The sequence below is a fragment of the Falco cherrug genome, chromosome 11 (genome assembly GCF_023634085.1).
Source record: "Falco cherrug isolate bFalChe1 chromosome 11, bFalChe1.pri, whole genome shotgun sequence".
NCBI lineage: Eukaryota > Metazoa > Chordata > Aves > Falconiformes > Falconidae > Falco > Falco cherrug.
In genome coordinates this window covers 21,728,359-21,750,572 of record NC_073707.1, presented here as the reverse complement: position 1 = coordinate 21,750,572, position 22,214 = coordinate 21,728,359, and positions in this window count along the sequence as shown.

Below are 22,214 nucleotides of genomic sequence, written 5' to 3'. Positions count from 1 at the left end.
AATACTGAACAAACAAAGTGAGGGTTTTGGATCTTTAGGGATTTGGATTGGGAATCTGTAAGCGTGAGGCTTTCATTTGTTTTGAATAAGGCCAAGGTCACAAGTGACCTGAAGTTGTGGCTGTGTTGCTTTGCATGGAGAACTGGTTAGAGTTTGTGAATGTGCAGCAAATTTGCCCCAAAACTGCTTCTGTAAGGTCCAGCCTAGCTGCTCCTTCATATCAAATATAGCTCGAGTCTTGGCTAAGGGAAGAATAGGGATGTTGACATCAAACATCTTCCCATAGCTTGCAGACAGCATTTTGACTTCTGTTTCAAAAGGGTGTTTTCTATGTGCAGAACTCTTGTTTGAAAGTGCAGAAGGGGGGAGGGCAAAGTTAAATAACTCCAACCCCAGAATTTTGCTTGTAAAAATTAAGTATTTTTGACAGACCCTGAAATGCATTTCCCAATTATCTTTGTTTTGTTAAAATTGTTTTCCACTTGGTTGTCAAGAGGGGAAGAAAGGAAGAATCTTCCTTGCAGTCCCAGTTTAAATCAGAGTATCAGGTAGGAGATTGCATAAAGGTTTTGGGCTCATTATTTTGGGTGCAGCGCCGGCAAGCAGCAAAAACAACCTTCCCCTCCCTGATGAACGCCTGAACAGGAATTAGACAGGATGCAACAAGTGGACAAAACGCGAATGGGAGTGTTGGAGGAGGATGAAATGAGGAGGAAGCTGTGCGTTGCCATGGGCCAGCATGCTGCCAGATGGGTGTGAGGGGCAGGTTTGTGGCACAGAGCTGTTTTAAGGACCTATGTGAAAGATGCTACTCTGTTGATGTGAATTTTGAAGACCACATGGCAAAAAAAAAATCTTTGTTTTTGGCATTAATGTCTAGTAGCTTCATCAACAAGACCTGAATGTGGATGGTGTCATGGGAGTTTCCCCTTTCTTCGCTGTCTCAAATAGTGCTGTAAGTCATGTTCAAAGCTTGTTGACGTTGTCTGGGCCCACTGCCAAGGCCCATGCAGGAGCTGTCTGGGGGACAGGGGGTTTCTCTCCTGGGCAGTCAACTCAAAGGCTTTTCATCTTCAGAAAATGCCACTTAACAGATCGAAGATGCTCAAAAATGCTGACTGCTCTGGTTCCTGTTATCTGTGAATCAGAGCTATGGGTGCTCACTTTCTGACTTCAATAAACATCCGAGTAGGACTCTCGGTAGCAGCCAAATGCTGAAGCGCTTTGCAAACCAGTGGCTCTCAGACACTCACAAAGATGTTCTTGTTGATCCTTCAGCAGCTGCTGAGCTAGAGATGCAGAGCTGAAATTCTGCCTGGAGTCTGCAATTCTCAGAGCAGCTCCAGGAAGCTACATGCAAACTCTTGACTTGGTTCAGCTCCATCTGACACCTTTGGAAATCTGCAACCACATGCAGCTGAGGCAGAGAACAGGGGTGAGACAGGAGGCAGTGCAGGGTAGCAATGCCGCTGCCCAGCTGGGCCAGATCAGCTTGAGTAGTTAGCCCATGAGACCTGTGAAGACCACTCTGCCTTGGCACTAAATCCTATCTTTGCCCTGAACGGTGGTGGGACCCTTGTGACAACTGGTACCCGCCTTATAATCTCCCATGTGTAGGTTTTCCAGATCACTGGGGCAAACTAGAGCAGAAATGTTGCTCTAGGCGGCTGGAGTTCAAGTAATGGATTAACACTTTTTTTTTTAGTGTAAGCAATAGCTGATTGATAGGCATCAACTAAAACAGTGTGGTCATGATCCAGTGGTTGGTTGACAGCCGTCTTCTCAGGGCTGGCACAAATATAAATGCTCCTTTTTGCTGTCCAGGTCTGGACCCTTTTGGTGGGTTGCTCCTGAAGAGATGAGGAGAATAGCTACTAAAGCTGAAGGAGAATGTTATTTGCTGACCACAGAGTCTTGGATTGCTAATTAGGAGAAAGTTTCTAACCCTCAGATTTTGAAATCTCTTCCTGGTAGGAGGAGTGAATGCAAGAAAGTCCTGCCTAACGATGTGGCTTGATAAATGTCAAAAATTTGTCACAATTGCAAGAGAGAGCTTGCTATAGCAAGAGATTAAATGAGTGATTTGTGAGTCTTTCCAACCTCCTGTTACAGTTGTGATCTTCCTGTGATATTAGCTCTTGTTTCAAAGCAAACTTCAACTCCTTGGTATCATCTTTAGTCTATTCCCATCCCTAACCAAGCTATTAACTTGCAGAATCAGTTATTAAAGGCACCTGTGACCCCCTACAAACCTCCAGAGCCAACTGACTTCCTACTTCTCCTTTCTGATCTGATTTGAGGTCAAGATCTGAATATGCTTCAGCACTCCAGTCCAATTAAAAAATCTAATTTGTGTTTAAAATTTGTTTGGGGGTCTTTAATTCCCTGGCAATAGATTCCTCCTCTCCTTGCTAAGTTGTAGGGAAAAGCATGTTCAGTGTTATTAAATGACTCACCAAACTAGCCCAGTGGCTTAGTGAGCTTATGTGAAGCTTACTGTACTCAATGGAGCATGGTGGGACACCCAGAACTGTCTGCCAGGTCAGGAGTTGAATCAGTGCTATCTAAGTGATATTATCCAGGATGCCTGGGGACAGAGGAAATTAAAAGTCACTAATGCTTACTGCCCTGAGCCAAGACTCAACTGCAGAAGCACCTGCAGGGTTGGCCTGCACACCTACTGCTTTTTTTCTTCGTTTCTTTTTTTCTCCCTTGGTTGACTCTTCAATGTGTTTTTCTTTCCAAGCCAGTGGATGGCATAAGGTTGGCTCTGGATGGCAGAAATAACCAGGGATGGGGCAGAACAAGGTTCTGCTGATGTGCAAAAGGTCTTGGGGACACTGTTGGGAGTGAGGGAGAAGAGTGATAGGAAATGAGCAGCTCTTTCCCTTTTGACTTGTGATCTCCGAGCCTACAAAAACCAGATGTGGGTGATGGCCTTTGCTGTGTGACAGGAAGGTAAAAAAAAAAAAGGCAGGCTAGGGCTGTTCGAAAATCTTCATAAAAAGGCTTTGCCCAAGGAAAACCTGGGTTTTCAACTGACAGAATTCCCTCTCTACTGAGAGAATATCTGCTACCAAATCCCCCCGTTTTTTAGCTGAAAGCTAAACTAATAGAAGTAGTTTTGGATCAAATGGTGCATTCCCCTTTTTGCAGTTTTTAAAAGAGAATAAAAAGTTTCTGTTTAAAGAGCTTGGAGCAGAAATGTGAAATATCAAGGTGAGTTGAAAGTTCTGAAAAAGAATTCTTCAGTTTGACTCAAAATAAAACCTTCAGATTATTCTGAACTGCCAGTGAACCGAAAAATCAGTCATTTGCACTAATGATAAGTAACTGGCAGGTTGTTTTGCCTGTCAAATTCTGTGTCTTGTGGAGTGAGCACATTGTTGTCTGCTGACATGATCTACTGAGCTGTTAAAAAATAATAATCAAATACAGCTCCTCTCTGCTGGCAATAAGGCTCACTGACAGGTGCAAGGGACTTTTTTTTTTTTTTTTTTCTCCTGTCTGGACCATGAGCATGAGAGACCCCAATCCCAGTTTGTGCTCTCAGAAGCTGCCATGGCCTGATAAATATTCGAAATTTTCAATTTTCCTCTGGGTAGTGATGTGTGGAGACCATCGTAGCAATAATCACTGATTATCTGGATGGCAGTGGCATCTGCAGGCAGCTGCCTACACCAGGGCAGGACACAATACCATACTGTGTCCCAACAGGGAAGGCAGAGGATAAGATGCTGCAGGGGGGAGGCAGTATGTGCTGCCTTTAAACTTCTGCTAATGGCTGGTGTTATCCACCACCACGCACAAGGAAAATGACAGAAATGGCTGGGCCCTTCACCTCGGTCAAAAAAATGAGGCAGAAAAAGAATGAAACCTGGGTGTCTCCCAGCTCCTCCTACTGGGAGATGGATGTGTGTGTTTGGGAAGCAAGCTACCTTTTCCACAAGGGATATATTACATACCCCGTCTATCTTGACACTTCTGTCTTGATGTTTGTACTTATTTAGCCTTGGGTGCTCTTCTGATCGCGCTGCCAAAACAGAGGGGAGTAGGCTGCCTAGCAGGTGGGGACTGCTGCTTGCTGAGAGGTGGGCTGAGACTGGTAAGGGGCTGCTAGAGAACAAAACCCTGTGCCTTGGTCTCTTGGGACAGAAGGCTTCCCCAAACCCCATGTGGGGCAGCGAGTTGTCCTGGGCTGGCAGCAGCACAGTAGGCTGAGAGGGAAGAGGGTGATGGCTTGAAGGCTGCAAGGAAGGTGTAAAGCCGTAAGTTGCTGGGAGAGAAGATGCAGCGTGAGGATGCATTGAAGCTATGTACTTGCATCAGTCCAGACAAGATGGCCAGGAAAGAGCAGCGGAATCCAAATAAATGTAATTTCATGGTACCTCTAGCAGGTGACCTGGGACTGACTGAATGAGGTGGTGTCTGAGCTGGAAGGAAGTTCTGTTGGGAAACTGTATGAGGGTCTGGGTTTCATCTGAGGTGCATCTGGTGGTTGTGGTTAAGGCAGAAATGTGGTATTTTAACCAAATTGGGGGTGGGGGTGGGAAATGAACTGCCAGTGTGGGCTAGACCTCTCATCTTCATATTGCTCCTCCTGTTTGCTGTGTTGATCCCCAGGAGGTTTCTGGCTGTACTTACAGAAGGTGAGGCAGCTCAGCAGGAGCCTGTCCAGTGCAGCCCAAGGACCGTCTGCCAGGAGGCTCTTGGCAGCCTTGATCACGCTGCGGGAGTGAACCTGACCCTGGCACCTATGGCGTGGGATGGGAGCTGTGAGACTGAACTTAGTACTAAAACATAAAAGTAACCCCTGTATTTGTTTTAAATGCTTAAGGGTTTAGGTTATGTCTAGTGATCCAGTGGTTTAGTTCCACCAGACCCTGCAGGTTTGCCACCCTAAGAAAAGGGAATCGTCAATCTAGTGAGCATGGCATGAACAGGGGCCAGGTCTGGCTCTACCTCCAGCTTGCTGTGATCTCTGGCACATCGTGTGGATAAAGAGCAAAACCCAGTAACTGCAAGCACGTCTCCCCAGGGAGCTGGAAGTCTCACCTAAATAGAGCTTATTTCTCAGAAAACATCAGGCCACAGTACAAGTAAGCAGCACTCTAGAAGCCAAACTGGCTTCTGTATACCAGAACAGAGTAACATGTCATGCTGTGCCTCTATTCCCCACTTGGGGAAAAAAAATTCCTTTCGTTTTCCTTCCTTTTCTTACCTTTTTTTCTCTCAAACATGAGGTGTTAGGGTCCATCAGGTGACTGAGCAGAGGCACGGTCACAGCCAGTGTGGTAGGAGAAGGGAAGGCAGGGCTGGGGCAACTGATTGTGATTACTTTGCTCAGAAGCAGTGTTGCACACATCAGCCTTATTTTCTCCCCCAATTAAAAAATTCCAGGCAACAACTGTCTCAGGCCCTTGGTGCCTGTTTGTCCAGACCAGCCACGTACAAGCTCATGGTGCAAATAACACTACATTTACTAAATGGTTGCTTTCCCTGTTCACCCTGCTGGATGCCCCGATACTTTATTCCAAGAAAAGTGGCATGGAGGCTGCAGGAGTGTTCCTGCTTTCTGCAACCCTGTACAAAGGGTGAGGAGCTGGATTCAACAGGCAGCACTGGCTGCCAGCTCCTGCCTTCATTTGCTGGTTGCAAACAGCAGTTCTGTATCGGGTGATGATTCCTGGTGCCAAGATCTGACTGCCTTCGTGCACTCTTGCAGCTTTCTGAGCCTCTGCCATCCTCAGCAGCCTCTGCCATCCTCAGCAGCTTCTGCCATGAACATGGCCCACGTTGCGTGTTTCTGCTCGGTTCTGACCTTCATCGTGGGGAGAAAGGGCAGCAAGCATTAGCTCTTCAGATGTGCTTAGTATTCACACCCTCGGTGCTATTGCGTACGTGGTAGTTCCCCTGCCCTCTTCACTCTTATCCCAAGAGAGACTGGTTGCTGTTCCTTTTGCTGTGCTCCTGTTCCACTTGTCCCCATTGTGTTTTCTGGTTTCCAGGTCACACAGAACAGAAAAATAGAACTTTTTTTCCCTCTTTTCTGTTAGTAACCTAAGAGGATCTCGTCTCCAAATAACCTTCTAGCCCTCAAGGATCTTAATCCTGTCTATCCTGCTCCCTATCCTTGCTGAGCACAGGCTCCCTGCTGCCCCTTCCTGACACAGCTCTGCTGGGGCTGAACCAGTATCTGCCTCCCTTGGCATCTCCAGAGAAAGCTGGGACTGACGCTGCTCTGTTTCCCAGATGGGGGATTAGAGCTGTAGCCAAAGAGTTACAGCAGAAAGTGTCTGCTGTGCTTTGTTAGTCTTTGGAAAATTAAGCTTGAGCAAATTGGTTTTATTTGTGGAATGGAATTTCTCTACCATATTTCTATTTAAAAATCAATGCCAAGATTCAGTGTTTAGTGGAGGGGTGTGTATTAGGCTGCAGAACTCACTATCCCAAGTTGAGCTAAAAAGCTTTCAAAGGTTTCAGTGAGTTTTCTTAGTTACATCGGACAGGACAAAATGTATAAAGAACAGGGTGCTCAACGAACAGAAATCAGCTACCCTGACCAGTGTCACCTATGGGTACTGTGTGCATCTGACTGCTTAATCATCTTTCACTGACAGCACCATCTCAAGAAGCAGCTACTGGCCATTTAGGACATGTGTAGCAATTTCCAGGAGGAAAAGGAATAAACTGTCTCTATCAGCCAATTAATTCACGATATCCAGAGCAATGTACATGCTGGGTCAGAAAAACTTGTAGCATCTGTTTGTGTCCCATCTCCTCAAATAATAGGCTCTGCCCTGGAAGACAGATTCCAGGATGTAATACTGCTTCACCAGGCAGAGGAGAAGGCAGGGTTACTGGATCTTTTTCACTTCTTGTAACCTGTGCTCTATTTCTCCAGGAAGGAGGTGAGTAGGTCAGTTTGGATGGGGTGATAGCTCTTTTCATAAACCTTACTGAACTTGGAAGAAATTGCTTACACAACAACAGGAAGGGGTTAAACCCTGGCACAGGGAGGCATAGAATCTCCACTGTGCAAGAAAAAGGTCATAGTCTTTAACTTTCATCTTTTCTTTATGGAAGTTGCAGACTTTGTTTATGCTGAACAATGCAAAGCCAAACCAAGATCAACATGTCCTCAATTTTGCTTTGCATGTTCAGTGCTGCGTACTTACCCCTTGCCACCTAATTTGTAAATTTGCCAGGAATCAAAAAATCCATTTAAAATAGCCAGGAAGACAGCAAAATATGAGTACAGCGAGCTCATTATCTAATGCATGGTTATGATGTACTGAGGGTGGCTTTGCTAAGTCTGATGAAGTATAAAAATGCAGCTAGACAGAGCAGACTGGAGAGGAAGAAAAACCCAGAAAATGTTTCTCTGCTCCAGAAGCTGATTGTTGGTAGAAATGAAACCAGAATGTTTCAGATCAAAAGTATTTTCCCTGTGGAAAAGCAGTAGAGCCTTGTGGGGGATCCAAAGGTGGGTGCTGCATTCTCCTTTGTGGTAGGCTCATGGGTGAATCCCAGTGTTTCCTGAGATCCTCTGGCCTCTCCCCCAGCAAAGAAGGGCGTAGCAACACAGCCCTGGGCTGACTGTGCATTGTATGGTGGGAAATACAGGCCAGCCAGAGACCGGGGGAAGAGAGACCCCATTCTTCAATGTCCATGTAATCCAAAGTTGTTGTTTTTTTTCAGGGGCAGAGGAGGTGTGAGTGGTCATCATGGGGTGGCAGTGATGCATGAACTGTTGCATGCAGGCTTCAAGATTATTTTTTTGTGTATGCAGTCAGTTTGATTTGCCCTGAGTTGTCAGTCATTGTTTTGCCCCTAGAAAACAATGTAGTAACAGCAGACTTTGACGTTAAATCCAAGTACTTATGAGAAATGCTGCAAAAAGTGTTCAATTTAAAGAGCTTTCAGTTTTAATAATCTAGGAGGACCTCCAGCTTCCTCTCCATACTTGCACCTTACTGTTTGTCAAAGCATTATGTTCAACAGAAGGGAAAAAAAAGTAATCTCATCACATTTTTGTCACACATGTCATAATTTTATTTCATTTTTCCCAAGTATCGGACAATGCAGCTATTGGTACATTACAATATCAAACTGGGAAAAACTTAAGCTGCCCTTAGTGATCTGTGTGAGTGTTGGGATGTCAATATGACCATCCAATGCCTCAGTTTCCCTCTTTGTAGAACAGAAATCGTTACGGTTTCCTTCTGTCTTCCAAACATCTTTGAATGCTAGACAGTGATGCCGATGTGTTGTTTTAATAAGCAATCAATAAGAATATGTATAAACAAAGTGAAAAATACACAAAAATGAAGTAAAGGACACTTACTTTCCACCTGGTTTTGTAACTTCTGAAGGTTTTTGTCTTCTGAAGGAAGGGGAAATCCTACTACAGCTAAGATTGCAAATTGAGCTCAGCTGCATTATTAGACATCAGAAAATCCAGCCTGGCAGGAGCAAGAGGAAGCCAGCCTTCCTACGCATCGCTGTCGGGGAGCTATTGCATTCACTCGAGTGTGGTGTTAATGAATTAACTCTGGAACTGTTGGGGTTTTTATTTCTGTATGTGGCCTCTCAGAAAAGGAAAGTGCACAGAATTTTCAAGGTTGTTAAGAAAGCAGCAAGTGATGTCAATCTGAATCTTGTGTTGTTGTCTACTTGATGCACGATGGAAGTTAATGAGGTTAACTGGAAATATTAATTGTCTTATACACTTGCTGTCTACGCTTGCTCTGGCTCTGGAAAATTCATGCATAACAGCAGCTGAAAACTCAGCAAAAAGTGCTTTAACATAGGAAACAGGCAACGTTTGGCCCAGTAATATCATAATGCAGGTGGCTGAGAAATCACTCACTCAATTATATGCATGAGGGGGACTCCATTTAAGAGCAACATTTGGAGCTTTATGGGCAACATAAAAGGAGAGAGAATGAGGTTTTTATATCGTTGTGCTCAGCTGTAGAAGAAGCGGGAGGTTGTTTCCCACCCCTTTGCATATGCTTGGACTGTGCAGGAAAAGTGAAAATGTCTGCTCTGAGATTTGGCATGACACCTGGGGAGGGTGGGCTGGACCTGTTCCAGAGACCCCCCTGCACACACCCTGCTACATCCCCTATTATGGAGGTGATTTCATGTGTTCAAGACTGTGCGATGTCAAAACAAAAGCCATACTCTAAAAATAAAAAACTTTGGCTCTTTTACTAACAGTGAACTCTCAAAGCAAAAAGTTGTTTTCAAAAAAATACGATCATAATTAATTGCTGCTTTTCTTGTCCTTTGGCAGTTGCTACAGCAAGTGAAGTAAGATTATCTCCCAGCACACGCAGCTCCTGCCATTTTTATCATCCCTTCCCAGTTTCCTGTAGGGACCCTGCCCCTGGAATATAGAGGGTAAATCACTTTATTGAAGCTTCTAATGCTTACGGTGGCTGAGGGAAAGCACACAGGTAAGATTATAATGCCTGCCGGGGCAAAGTACTTAAGTTTTCCTTTAATTATTTTTAATGCCTTAACCCATGATTTTTGTGAGGCTAGGGCTGCCGGTGCTGTATCTCTGACACTGCAGTGGCTGTGCCCATCCTTTCTGCCAGAGCTTTCCCCATCCCTCCTCCCTGCTGCTGATTAGAAATAACAAAACATTTATTTTTTGCTGATATGGACGGCCCTTTAAATCTATTTAGAGAAGATCCATCCACTAGCTCAGTACTCTTTGCATTTCTAAGAGAGAAATGCCTGCCTTATTTCTGTATTAAACAAAATACAAAACTACTGCAAATACCTTAATTCTTTTTTCTTTCTGTAAAGCTTGACATCTGGGCCTGTAACAGCTCATCAGTGGATTTGTGAGATGAAGCGAATGACATTTCTATATAGAGCACTGGCTGCTGTAGAAATCAGATGGTGAAATGGGACTGCAAAGAATTTGGTATTGAGTGATGATCATCATCCAAGGATCTCAGAGTACAGCAATCCCCTCTTTGCTGACACAGATGATGGGTGACTTACTCCAGCCTGCACAGCAAAATTGGCCTCGCAGCAGACTATCTCTGGAGACCTGTGCACGGAGCACAAGCACTCTGGAGAAGGCATCGCATCTCTGTTTTATAAAGCTCTCTGTTCTAATAAGTCTTTGATCCTGGTGTGGACAGAAGCACATCTGTAGCTGTACATGAAATGCTCAGCCCATCCCTGCCATGCGTACAGCCCACTCAGATGTTTTCTTGCTCCCTTGCCTTGGCAGAAGATCTGCTGCTGACTTGCACCTTGCTCCCTTCACAGATGCGGTTCGAGCCGCATTCTGTATAAACATAGTTTCTGTGTGTTAAAACACAGCATGAGATGAAGGCAGCATTCCCGCTCTGTCCTGCCCTCAGCGGCACTTCTCCAGGAAAAGGGCTGGAGGGCAGTTCCCAGCAGAGCTACCGGGACCGCAGTCAAACCAAAACCCGACAACCTGAAGTAGTCGTTAGGGGAACCCGGTAAGCCCCCTAGGCTGTGTTCACCTGCAGCACCCCGGCCGCCCCCCTGTCCCCTGCGGGCACGGCGGGGGGCGGCCGGGTCCCTGCCCGCCCTGCGGCGGCGCTTTCCGCCCCGCGGTGCTGAACGCCCGCCCGGCCCCGCTCGCCTCTGCCCCGGGGGCGCGGGGAGCCGTCCCCCGTGCTAACGGGCAGCGCTGTCCCCGCCTGCCACCGCGGAGGGCCGGGAGCAGCTGGCACCGCCGTGCGGCTCCCGGTGCTTGTAAGCGCAAACTCGGGTCTCGGAGCGGGGGCGCGGCCCTGCACGTTCCGCGCTCCTCGCTCCGAGTCGTTCGGTTCCTCCCCGGGTGCCCGGCGGTGGCGGTGCTACCTCTTGCTGTTGCCTCTCCCGAGGGATTTGCGCTTGGTAATGTCAAGCTCCTCTTGTGCCCGCAAGAGCCTGCAGAGTTCACGGATGCCCCTTACGCGAGCTGTTTGCCAGTGGGCTGCCGTGGGGATGGCAGGAAGAGTTGGAAGGGATGGGACACACAGTGAAGCACACCTCTTCCCGGTACCAGCAAGCATCATACTGGGACACGTGAAGATACTCTGTCACCAATTCTGGCACCTCTGTGGTTCTGGTATTCCCGATGCCTGAATCTCGCCCTCCCCCTTCGAATCTTTGGAGTTGCTGGGCACTGGCAGGCAAATTCTGTCCATGGCCATATGGTGCTTAAACCTTGTGCAAAGGCAGTTAATGTGCTTCAGGTGAGGCTGGAAATTTAGTTCTGTGCTCCAGCTAGAACATTCAATAGCAAAGACATTCAGACCCAGCTGCACCCTCTCAAGCCACATCTGATCAAATTTCTAAAGTCAGCAGCAAGAACTTGCTGATTTCTAGAAATCTTATATCTTGTGGGAAGGTGGGAGTGATGGCTGTCTGTCAGCCAGACAGTGCTGTGCTCTGGGCCCTGGCAGGACGTGAGGTGCCAAGCTGGTGGCCCGAGGGGAGTCCCCAACATTAATGGCCATCAGGAACTCTGTGGCACTCTTTGCTAGAGAAGGAGCATTTGTAGTTGTCTTCTGCTGCCTTCCATTTTGGGGGGTTATACTGGCCTTTTGCACTTGCAGCTGAGCCTTTTGTTGGAAAGAACGGAAAGTCATCTTGTAATCCATCGACATTTTAGTTAACCTACACAGGAAAAGGTTATCACAACATTCAGCTATCATTATTTTTATTGAAACCTTTCAACTTGGATTGGAATGGCCTTCCATATAAGCATATGTGTAAACACACACATATATATATATATGTGACTTATGTTTGATAATTAAATTATATAGCTGGTTGGAATTTCCTTTTCTGGAGGATATCTCAATGTGATTCCTTTCTTATTGGAAACGATGCCATGCTGTAACACTTTAAAATCTCCTGTGCAGCCAAATGTGCATCTTGTACTTAGTACGCAGCTCACCTGCCTGTTAAAGGGCTGGATGAGGCTGAAGCAGGTTTCTGACTTCAAAAGTTACTTTGGAAACTGTTAGGAGCTAGGAGCTATGTGGGTATTAATGGAAGCTACCTCAGCAGCTGTGAAGATGTTTGCTTGCTGTTGGACCCAGTTATCTTCTGTTGAACTGAAAGGGCTTATGTATATCTTTAAGCAGAATACTTGGTGCAAACACAAAGTGGAGACTGCTTCTCCTCAAGTTATGGGCACTTGGAAGCAGGAAAACTCAGCTGTGTTCCTGCTTCTGTTGTGTGCTTTTAAATGACCGTTGCTTGCCCTGTTGTTTCATAAGAGAATTTACAGGTGAAGACATGTCCTGAGTTTGATGCTACAGGGGTTTTTTTTGCAGGTCTGAAAACAAATCTGTGATGAACTCAGGTCAAATTTGCTTTGCTTTCTGGGAATATTCATGTGGAGGAGTACAATGAAGCCACTCTGAAATAAGTAAGGCCTCAAGAAGCATAGGGAAAAGGCACGCCAGTCTGAGTCTATCTCGAGTGATGCAGAATGATCTGTCAGTGGAAATCTCTCTTTATAGAGCTTTCTGTTGAGAGCTGCTGTGAGGTACCCCCTGCAATCCAGCATCAGGCGCGCTGTGCCTGACAATGCCTCATCACTTCCCCAAGAACAAGGGAGATAAGGGAATAAAAGAACGCCAGAAACAGCTTTATCAATTGGCAACTCTAAGTCAGGTTTTTATTAAAACAGTGGAGAGTGAGGCCAGCAGTCTGTAGCTTTGCTTGATAAAGAGATTTCTACACATACAAAAAAAAAAAATCTAGCAAACCCATTACCTTTTATCTCTGTTGTACAATAGCACCAAGTGGAGAGTGTTAGTCACTTCTGGAAGAAGGAAAGGAATTTTACAACATAGAATCACATCTTGTTTCTCATTCTTTTCCCAAGATTTTGTCCATCTGTTCCCTTTTTCAAAAACAAACAAAATTATTAATACAGTGCTTTGATGGAGCCTTCTGTTCAAGGCTCTTAACGTGCTGTACAGATATTCATGATTTTATTTGCTAGAAAGGAGTCTTTAAGTGATGTTGAATTCCTTGCTTCCCACAGGGCAAATGCCAGAGAAGCTGTGTGTGTTTGTGTATGTGCATGTGTGTAGGGCTGACACCACAACTGGGGCCCTGACTTTGGACTCTGAAAAATTTGCTCGATCCCTGGTTCTGTCTCAGCATTCCCATAGGACCATACACTGACTGTTTTGTCTGTGTCTCTGTTCCCTTATTTGTAAAACACAGGCATTTCTTCTGCTCTGCCCTGCCCATCTGCATGCTGTGACCTGACTTCAGCTGATGCGCAGGCACACCGTGATCCAGTCCCTGCGGTACAGCCCTTGGCTGGGGATCTGTGCTGGGTGGTTATTTCTGCAGCATGGCATAATGAGACCTTTTAGCAACAAAATGCTTGGTGCTGGACTGGCTGGGTTGGGTACAAATATCAGTGTAGTCCTGGCAACAGGACTCAATTCCGGCCACCCTAATGCTTGCTTGGATTCCCACGCAGGTTTTCTGCCTGCGCTAAGGTCTTTGTTGTTGTTGCAGTGCTGTTTGTCCTAAAGGTAGCTCATAGGGGCTTATCAGAGCTGCTGTCAGTCCTCTCTCTGCATCACTAGCAAACTCGCTCTAAATCTCCTTGGATGTGATGTGGCACAAGGGCAAAAAGAAGTGCATTGCTGTAGCTTGTGGAACTAAGGCCCCTGATCCCAAATCTTGCTACTTTTATAAAGGCACTAGTGGTACCTGTAAAGCACTGGTGGAAACGCATGTCTGGTGAGGACTGCAGATTGAGGATCTCCCCTAGAAATTGCTTCCTGAAAATCTCCTTTTTGCCTGAAACATCAGTTAGGGACTGCCAGCCTGGGACAACAGCCCAGTCATGATGTTCTCTTAGTAATTTTTTTGGTCCTTTTTGTTGGTGGAAGAGACAAAAGGATAAATTGGATAAAATGCCCCAGATGGAAAGCTTTTGTTATCAGGGAAGAAGCAAAGGCATCCAAGAAAGGAAGGAACCAAATGTATCCAGCACTGCAATGTATTCGGGAACAACCCACTTGCTACTTACCAGAAGTCAGAACCTCGGCATCTTAAAATCCCTTAATAAGGGAGCAGCCAGTGCAACATTTTGTGGTTTTAAAATGAAAAATACTCTCCCTTTTCACTCTGTTTTGAAATAGAGCTCATAATGGTTTTCAAAATATACTCTGCAAGTTGAGTTGGCTTGTGAGCCGTTTATCCTAAATAGACTCACAAAGTTGACCTGACCTGAATAAAAATGGCTTTCAGTGACACTGGGTTCCTCTGCATTGCAAAATTATGTTACAGCTGGGTATAGATGGCACCTTCTGCTGAGAAGCTCAGAGTAAGATTAGTGAAATGGGTAGGGTTTAGGAGTCTGGTGGGGTTGTAGGATGTGGTAAGTGTAGCAGACAGAGCTTGGGTCATTGAGAAGAAATGGGTAGGCATTGTCTGTAGACATAGGGAGAGACTGCTTGGATGGGCTCAGTAGCCATAGAGAAAAGCCGGATCATCTTACAAGAGGGTTGATCTCCAGCTGTCCCCACCAGGAAAAGTACAAACAGTAGCAAAAGTACTTACTGTGTGTCTAAATAGAGAGATGTCCCCAGGCAAAACCTCCTGGTCGAGAAGACACTTGTCTGAGAGGATCAGCTGATCCTTTTGCTACAGCAAGAGAGTCCTTTGGTCAGTCCTGGGGGAATGTGCCTTTTCATCGTGTGATAACTAGGGGCAGCCAAGGCTTCCTCGCTCTAGCCGAAATCTCATCCTGCAGGGTGGGGGTGCCTGCATCCACATTCAGAAGACCAGGATCTACCCTGGGCTTGGGTTTTCTGGCTCATGGATGTGTCTCACACAGAGGCAGAGAGGACTGAGCTGCCTGAAGGAGGGAGTATGGGTCTCTTTAAGAGTCTAATGTTGTTCCAGAGTAAACAGAGGCACTGTGGCTGAGCAATGTGAGGGGATTTCTGGCCAGCGTGCCCAACCCTCTGGAAGGGTTGGGGGAAAATGAGACCTCGGAGCTCGGCTGTATCCCTACTGATCTGTCCTCTCACCGTCTCCCACCGAAGAGCTGTGAAAGCCACTGAGCCTTTGAGTAGATAAAGTCTCTCTGTTAGAAGGTCTCAGGGCTACTCTGCAGCAAGTGACATGGCAAAACAAGATATTTCAGGAGGGCAGGTGGGGAACAGTGAAAGTTCAACACAGTGTGTACTGGAGAAATTGGATGGGATATTGTTGTGCAATTTCTTGTCATGACTTGGCGTGACCTCCATTATACCCATGAGATCACCTCCAGTGAGTATCAATAGTCTCTTCCCCTATGCCTTAATGTATTTTTAATACCATGTAACTGCCAGAAAATAATATTCTTTCTGGAAGCTTTCACTGCAACATTTAGTTATACATTTATCCTATTGCCCGTGAATTCAGGATCCTTAGTTACCCTGAGCTCAACACCTGCAAAAATAAAAAAGAGGTTAGGAATATATATCCACAATAGTTTTAAAATAACATTGGAAGTCATTGTTATCTGGCCTGGTTGAGTACAAAGTTTGATAGAAATTGTGAAAGGCAATTCCTAGTGCCTGGACTGGGATATTTTGAATTATTTTAACTTACTGATGAAGCAGTCAATTAAAAAGCTATAAACTATGCATACAAGCTTCCATATAGCTTTAGTTCCAGCTTTTTACTTTGTTTACCGAATATCACACCCTTTCACAGCACACAGACACTTGGTAGCATGTGAATTGTATACTCTCCTTCAGATGCAAGTTCTTGTATCTGGCTTTGCTAGCTCTTAGCTTAGCTACTAGCTTAGGACATAATTTTGCCCATCTTGAATCAAAATTGGGTAGGATTTATGAGGCTGTATAAGGACCTAAAGTGTTCCAAGCAGTAAATATGGATTGGTAAGAAGAGCATACGTGAAATGAGTGATGATAAGAACTATGCCATAAATATAACTAATCATACAGCTATTGCCTCTACTTCAGTTGACGATATGACAATAACACTTAATGCTCTTGATCAGAGAATCTCAGATCATTCTGTAAGGATTTCTTCTTGTTCTCATTATACTGGCAATGAAAACTAATATCTGGGAGATACAGTGAACATCTGAGACTCGAACAAGCCATTACATATGACATGGTGGAGTACAAACATAATTTCCATATATATCCTGCTCACTGGACCATACTGCCCGCTATGTACCTGGCTGAGCGTGGTTATATACACACCTGTAAGCACATATGGCTTCAAAGCAGCACAGAAACAGACCAGGCACTGCGAGCAATGCCAGAACTGCCCGGCTGTACGGCATGTGAGAGGACTAAGGGAGAGAAAAGTGGCCCCTTTGGATGGCTTTCCTGGGAAGGGAATGATCTGGCAGGTAAAATTGTTGATTCTCTCTGAGCTAAAATCACATGAACTTTGGCGTTCTGATCCTATCCTCTCTGCTGGGACAAGAGACAGCAGCATGATATCGGCAGTGGAGCTATGACCTGGGATCCACTTCTGCCTGGGCCTCCAGTGTCCTCCCTTGGTCTTTCTCTGTCCTGGTTTTCTGGGAAAAGACTGCTTCCTGATCCCTCCACACAACTGCGATGTAAGCTGCACCTTGTAACTCACTCAGCTCAGTGGTGAGCAGGTGCCGAAGGGATGAAAAATTGCCTGCACCAAGCTCTGGAGTGGTTGGCAAGAACAGGTCGATAGTCTGATGCAGTGGCGACAGAGCTCCACCCTCGCTCTGTAAATGCCTTGTATCTCCTGCTGCCAGTCATGATGGAAATACAGACGTAGCTTTTCTCAGGAAGATCTAAATGTTCTGGTTGCTATTTGGTAAGGGGGATATTTCTCCAATTAATTATTGAGTGGAGCTCTGGCTGGAGGAAGGGGCTGCAGAGATGTCAAAGTGAAATGGGGAGAGTGTTTTAACCTTTCTGAAGCTCTCCCGCAATCGGCAGCAGGTTTGCCTTGTGGGACCTGGCCAGTTCTTGTTCTACTGCACATTGTCAGGGCTGGCCAGCAGAGAATGGCCTCACGGGGACTCTGCCAACTTCCACAGCTTGTGAGCCCATCTTTTCTTTCTTCTTGGCAGCAGAGATATGCTGCAAGAAAACTGCTACCTGCCATTTGTGGCTTCATCCTGCCTTTAGTCTCCTGAGCTGGATGGAGGGTCCTGGCTATGGAGCTGTAGGCAGTGGGGGAAGCGGATCTGGAAGAGCAGGTGCAGGGACAGGGAGAGGATTGATCAGTTGAGAAGGAGTAATGGGAAGGGCAGCATGGTCTACTGGATATAGTGTTAGACCGAAAATCCAGAGACCTGGGCTTTCATCATCCTAGATTACATGGGCAAAAGAGGCTGCAGTGATCACCTCACCCCGCGCACTGACCCTCATTCCTCAGTGGCATGATAAGAAAGCTGTGGGACCCCAGGCAGATCACTGCATCAACTCATGTTTTCGTTTCTCCAGCAGTAAAATAATACTCTTCTGTGTTGGTGTCCTACAGACGAAAGGCACTTTTCAGGGGCTGAAGTGGGAGGGATGAACTGTGCTGCCTTTTCCAGGTAGAAGTGCTGAGGCAGACCCTCTGCTGGTATGAATCAGCACAGTCTGTACAGTGTGAAATATTTACTGTTGCAGCCCATGTGCAGGAGGATCTTGCCTAGACCCTATGCTGTTCTTTTCAGGTGGCTTAGTTGTCCTTAGAAAAAATACAGAGAAAAACGCGTGAGACAAGACTCAGCTCCATTAATTAATAGATGTCTTCTCAAGCTTGAGCTGAGCTAACGCTGCAGGTCCCCACAACACTCACCTGGCCCATCCACCACTGCAGACCCTGCCGTAGTACAGGCACTAAGGGCAAAGGTATAATAAAGCTCTGATTCAGCTACAAGCTACCTAATACTGTGTGAGGCTGTGCTCTTCTACTCAGTAAATGCTGCATTCAGTAAGTATCTTGAAGCTTTCCTGATTTACCCCTGTCTTAGCAGCTGTAAAACAAGAGCTTATAATTGCAGTGGTTTTGTTCCGATGTTCTTCTCAGCAGAACTACAATGAAGCTGTCACGAGAGATTTCTCACTAGCACAGGGCCAAACTCAGCAGACAGAAGTCCTAAGTATGGAACAAGTAAACTGGGAACGATCTCCAGAGAGTTCGTTTTGCTCCAGAGGAGAGCCTTTCCCAAGGTCCTCTCCAGTTTGTTTTCCTGTTACTATTGCCCAGCGGCAGCTTTGCAAGTGCCCTGCTGCTGGCCCTGGCAGGTGCAGCACCTCTCCTTGCTGCGGTCCATCCTCTCACAGCTGAAGTGTGTAGCTCAGAGGCCAACTTCGCGTTAGGCTTTGGAGGAGCACAGGACAAAAGGACAGCCCCTTGCCCACAAAACTTGCTTAGAGCGTAACCCCGTGTTGGCCTCTGCTCCTCTTTTCCCCCTGTTCTTCATTTCCACCTGTGGTGCTTTCCTGGGAAATGCACGGTTTCAGGTCCCAGACACTTTCTGCAGTCTGGACTCCATCACTTTGCCCATGAGCACAGCATCCTGCTGACCTGGCCTGCTCTGTTTAGGGAGATTACTTGAAACACGTCTCTCTGCGTGAATCAAGGCATGTCACCGAGGCACATTCATCCGCCTTTTTCTTATCCTTAGCCAGTTGTCTGCAGACAGCTCAAAAGGCAGATCTTGGGGGCAAGACTCCTGGCAGCACACTGCAGTGTTTGAGTAAGAAACAGGATAGCTCCTAAATCAGTCCCTGCCTCACTGCTCATACTGTCTAACCCGCGTGACTGATTTATTTTTTCCTTTAGTCTGTCTCTTTGCTCTTTTCTGTGTGGTTGCTGTGAAAAGCCCCAGAGCTGTTTCTGATCCCACATGCCTTGGTTTCAGGGCTGCAGCCCCCTTTGACAGGGAAAGCTGCCCCAGGACCGTCAGGTTGCAGTGTAGCTCTACATCCTGTTTCTGGGCTGTGTCACAGATTTTCAGGATGAGCCCTTTGCATTTGTGTCCCCTTGTTTCTTCTATCTGTGCAGTATGGTTGGTGACAGCTCCTCCCCCCAGCAGCATCAGCAAAGACACAGATTGTTGGGGGCTTCAGAGGATGAAAACTGGCTTAGAGTAGGAAAATGTCCAAGCTGACTTTTACCATTAAGCTGTCAACAGGATGTCCCGATGTGTTTAAATATTGATGCAAACACAGAAGAAATAGTTGCCTTCTTCCAGAACAAGTGAGGGATTCCTGGTGTAAAACATCTCAGAGCTCTTTGCCGGCACTGCGTAGGTCGCAGCTGTCACATTTCCCCCCCAGGTACCAGCACATGGTAACCATGGGGGTGAAAAACCCTCATCTGCTGCTGCCCAGACCCAGAAAGCTGAAAACCAAGTAAGGCAATAATTTGAGTAGCACAGAGGGACAGATTCACAGAGGAAAAAGCTTTCCTGTACCTGTGGAGGGATCCCCAGCCTGGGGGTAAAAATCCAATGGAAATGCTGAAAGCTGGAAACTGAACCTCTGCTTTGGGTTTGGATGTGATGGGCCCTCCTGGGAGAGGGGACAGAAAGCTGCTGACCCAGCACTTGGCTGTCCAGGGGATGGAGTTTTATTTTCCAACTTTCCCCACCAAAATCAAATATTTGCAAATGGAGGGACACTTTGTTCCGGGGGATGTTTGCAGTGGGCTTCCTGCAGAGCTTTCTGCTAGCAACTTGTGTGAGCCAGAATCACATGTATGAACGTTTTGGTATTTCTGTACGTCTAAATATTCAGTCTTGCTCACCTGTGCCCAAGAAAGGTGCAGAAGAAGCCTTGACTTGCCTCTCAGCATGCTTCCAGAGTTACATCCAGCCATGGTTGAGCTCCTCGCTCCTGCTGTTTGTCTTAAAACAGTTGGGAAAGGGGAACAGGGAGGCACTGAGAAGGCCTGAACAGGGGGTGAAGGATGGGCGTGAGCAGAGCCAGGAGGCTTAAAACCCTTAGCCATTTTCTGTGCCCTTTGGAAAAAATGTAGACTCCTTTGACAGGGTAGAAATGAGACTGTTGGGTTTTTTTTCCCCAGTTCGCTGCAAGTGCAAACACCCAGTTAAACCTCTACAGCTCTTACGGCCAGTGCCTGGTTTTGTTGCACGTGAGAGAGTGCTAACAGCCCCAGCCTCACCCAGGGACAGCATCGTGTCCCCCCCAGAGGCCTCTCCTATGGCCACCCCCCACCTCACCCAGATCAAGGGCTTTTCCTAACCCAGGTCCCGGCTGGCTGTCGGGCAGCACCGAGCTGCTCTCCAGCTCCAGCTGCTGTACCACATCTGCACAGACAGGGCTCACCACTGGCTCATCTTTATTCTCCTAATGCCAATTTTTCTAATTATAGACCTGTGGCTATCAGCCAATCGGCTCCATTTTTGAGGCTCGTTATTGGACTTCGGATGTCAGGCTAAATTTTTCCTAACTGTCCATAATAACAGTAATAGCTTGACTTCCACCATGAGACAATTAACCTTCTTAAAGTTTAGTGCCTCAGGCTGTGCCTCAGAAAGATTCCCTCTACAAAACAGACAATTACCTTTACTTAATAACCTTTCCCTTTCTAATCTGATATTAGTGCCAAAGTAAATGTAAAGGGCAGCGCTCTATGTCCCCTCTTAAGTACTTTAAATTTCTGTCCATGAAGGCTAATGAGCTGCCATTTTGCTTAATCTGTATTTGCTGTGGATCTAACAATACTCTGCAGCATCTTCCTTTTAAAAAATTCCAGAATCCAAGGAATATTGCTCTGGTTTAATTTCTATTGAGACTCTGTATGTGAAAAGATGAAAGCTCATGACACAGAAAGAAAAATAATGATGTCCAAACTACAAAACAGGGCAAAGCATATTCAGCATTGGTCTGAGGTTGGTTTAAGGCTGGTTTCAGTGCAAAGCAGTGTCAGTGGCTGTAAAGCAGGAATTTGTTGCCAGAGCTTTGTAGGGTTAGTGCCAGCCCCTCCTATCGACTCCAGTGCAGATGTGGGATGGGGAGACAAGGCTGGGCAGTTTTACAGTTTCCTATGCATCTGTCTGGCCAGCACGCACATGGTCTGTCGGTGCTTCTCAGGCAGGAGCACTGACCTCTCTGGTAACGGCTGCAGCAGACCTACAGCACAAGCACAACTGCTAAGCAGATGTAATTTCTTCATGGATTGCTGCTCATGGTAATTAATATGTACAACATTAGTAACTGTTGAGACATGAAATGCTTTCTCAGCAAAGAAGTTATTGCTCCACTGACCCTGTATTTTTCAATGAGAGTTCTCTAATAATATTGAACTCAAGTAAAAACACACAAAAAATTCTGAGATAAATGTAAAGCTGTAGGTACTATATGCGAGCAAAACCAGTTTTTCTAAGGATGCTAGTTAAAAACAGCAACAAAAAGCAGGCTTAAAACCCAGGAAAAGCAGGGCTATGACTGCTCTTAGAAAAGATGCCTAATTCCTCTGTAACTGTTAAATCTATGTCTTTGGATGCAGAGTACTTCCACACACTGCAGAATGTCTCTTTCATTTGTTTTATTATAGTGCCCCTGCTAAGTCCGTTGCCTGCTGCTGAGCCAACGTTTACTCTCTTCTCATAAGAGTGCTCTGGTTTCATCATCTCAATATAATGAGGTTTATATTTTTTTTATTATAATAGAAGCAGCCTCAGGTCCTAATCAAGATATTGGGCTAATTGCTATGGAAACCTAATTAGGCAGGCCCTGTCTCAAACTCTGTAAATATTTATACATGCACTTAACCGCCTGAATGCAAACCAACCCACTCCAGCCATGGGAATGAAGCTTTGCACATGCTGAAGTGTTGATAGGAGTGGGAGTCTCCTTTAAGCCAAAGTTTAGCTGTGCTGCAACAAGTAGAGAGGAGCGTGTAGCGGTAATCAGATTGGGATCATGTACATGCAGATGAGGATCAGATCAGATAGGGGCTGGGTTATGGGTTTGAGTTAAGAGCGGAACAGAACTTTCGAGCTGCTGCATTTTTTTTTTAGTTATCTTATAGAATAATGATTAAAAAGCTGCGAGTTGCTGTCCCAGACACAAACATACCTATAGAAATACAAGGAAGTATGAAGTCTCCCTGGCCAGAATAAACTAGCAGGTGTCCTGTGCCATTTCTTAGCATAGCTTTTTAAACATTATTTGGAAAACGTTTTTTAACTCAATTTTAGAACTTGCTTT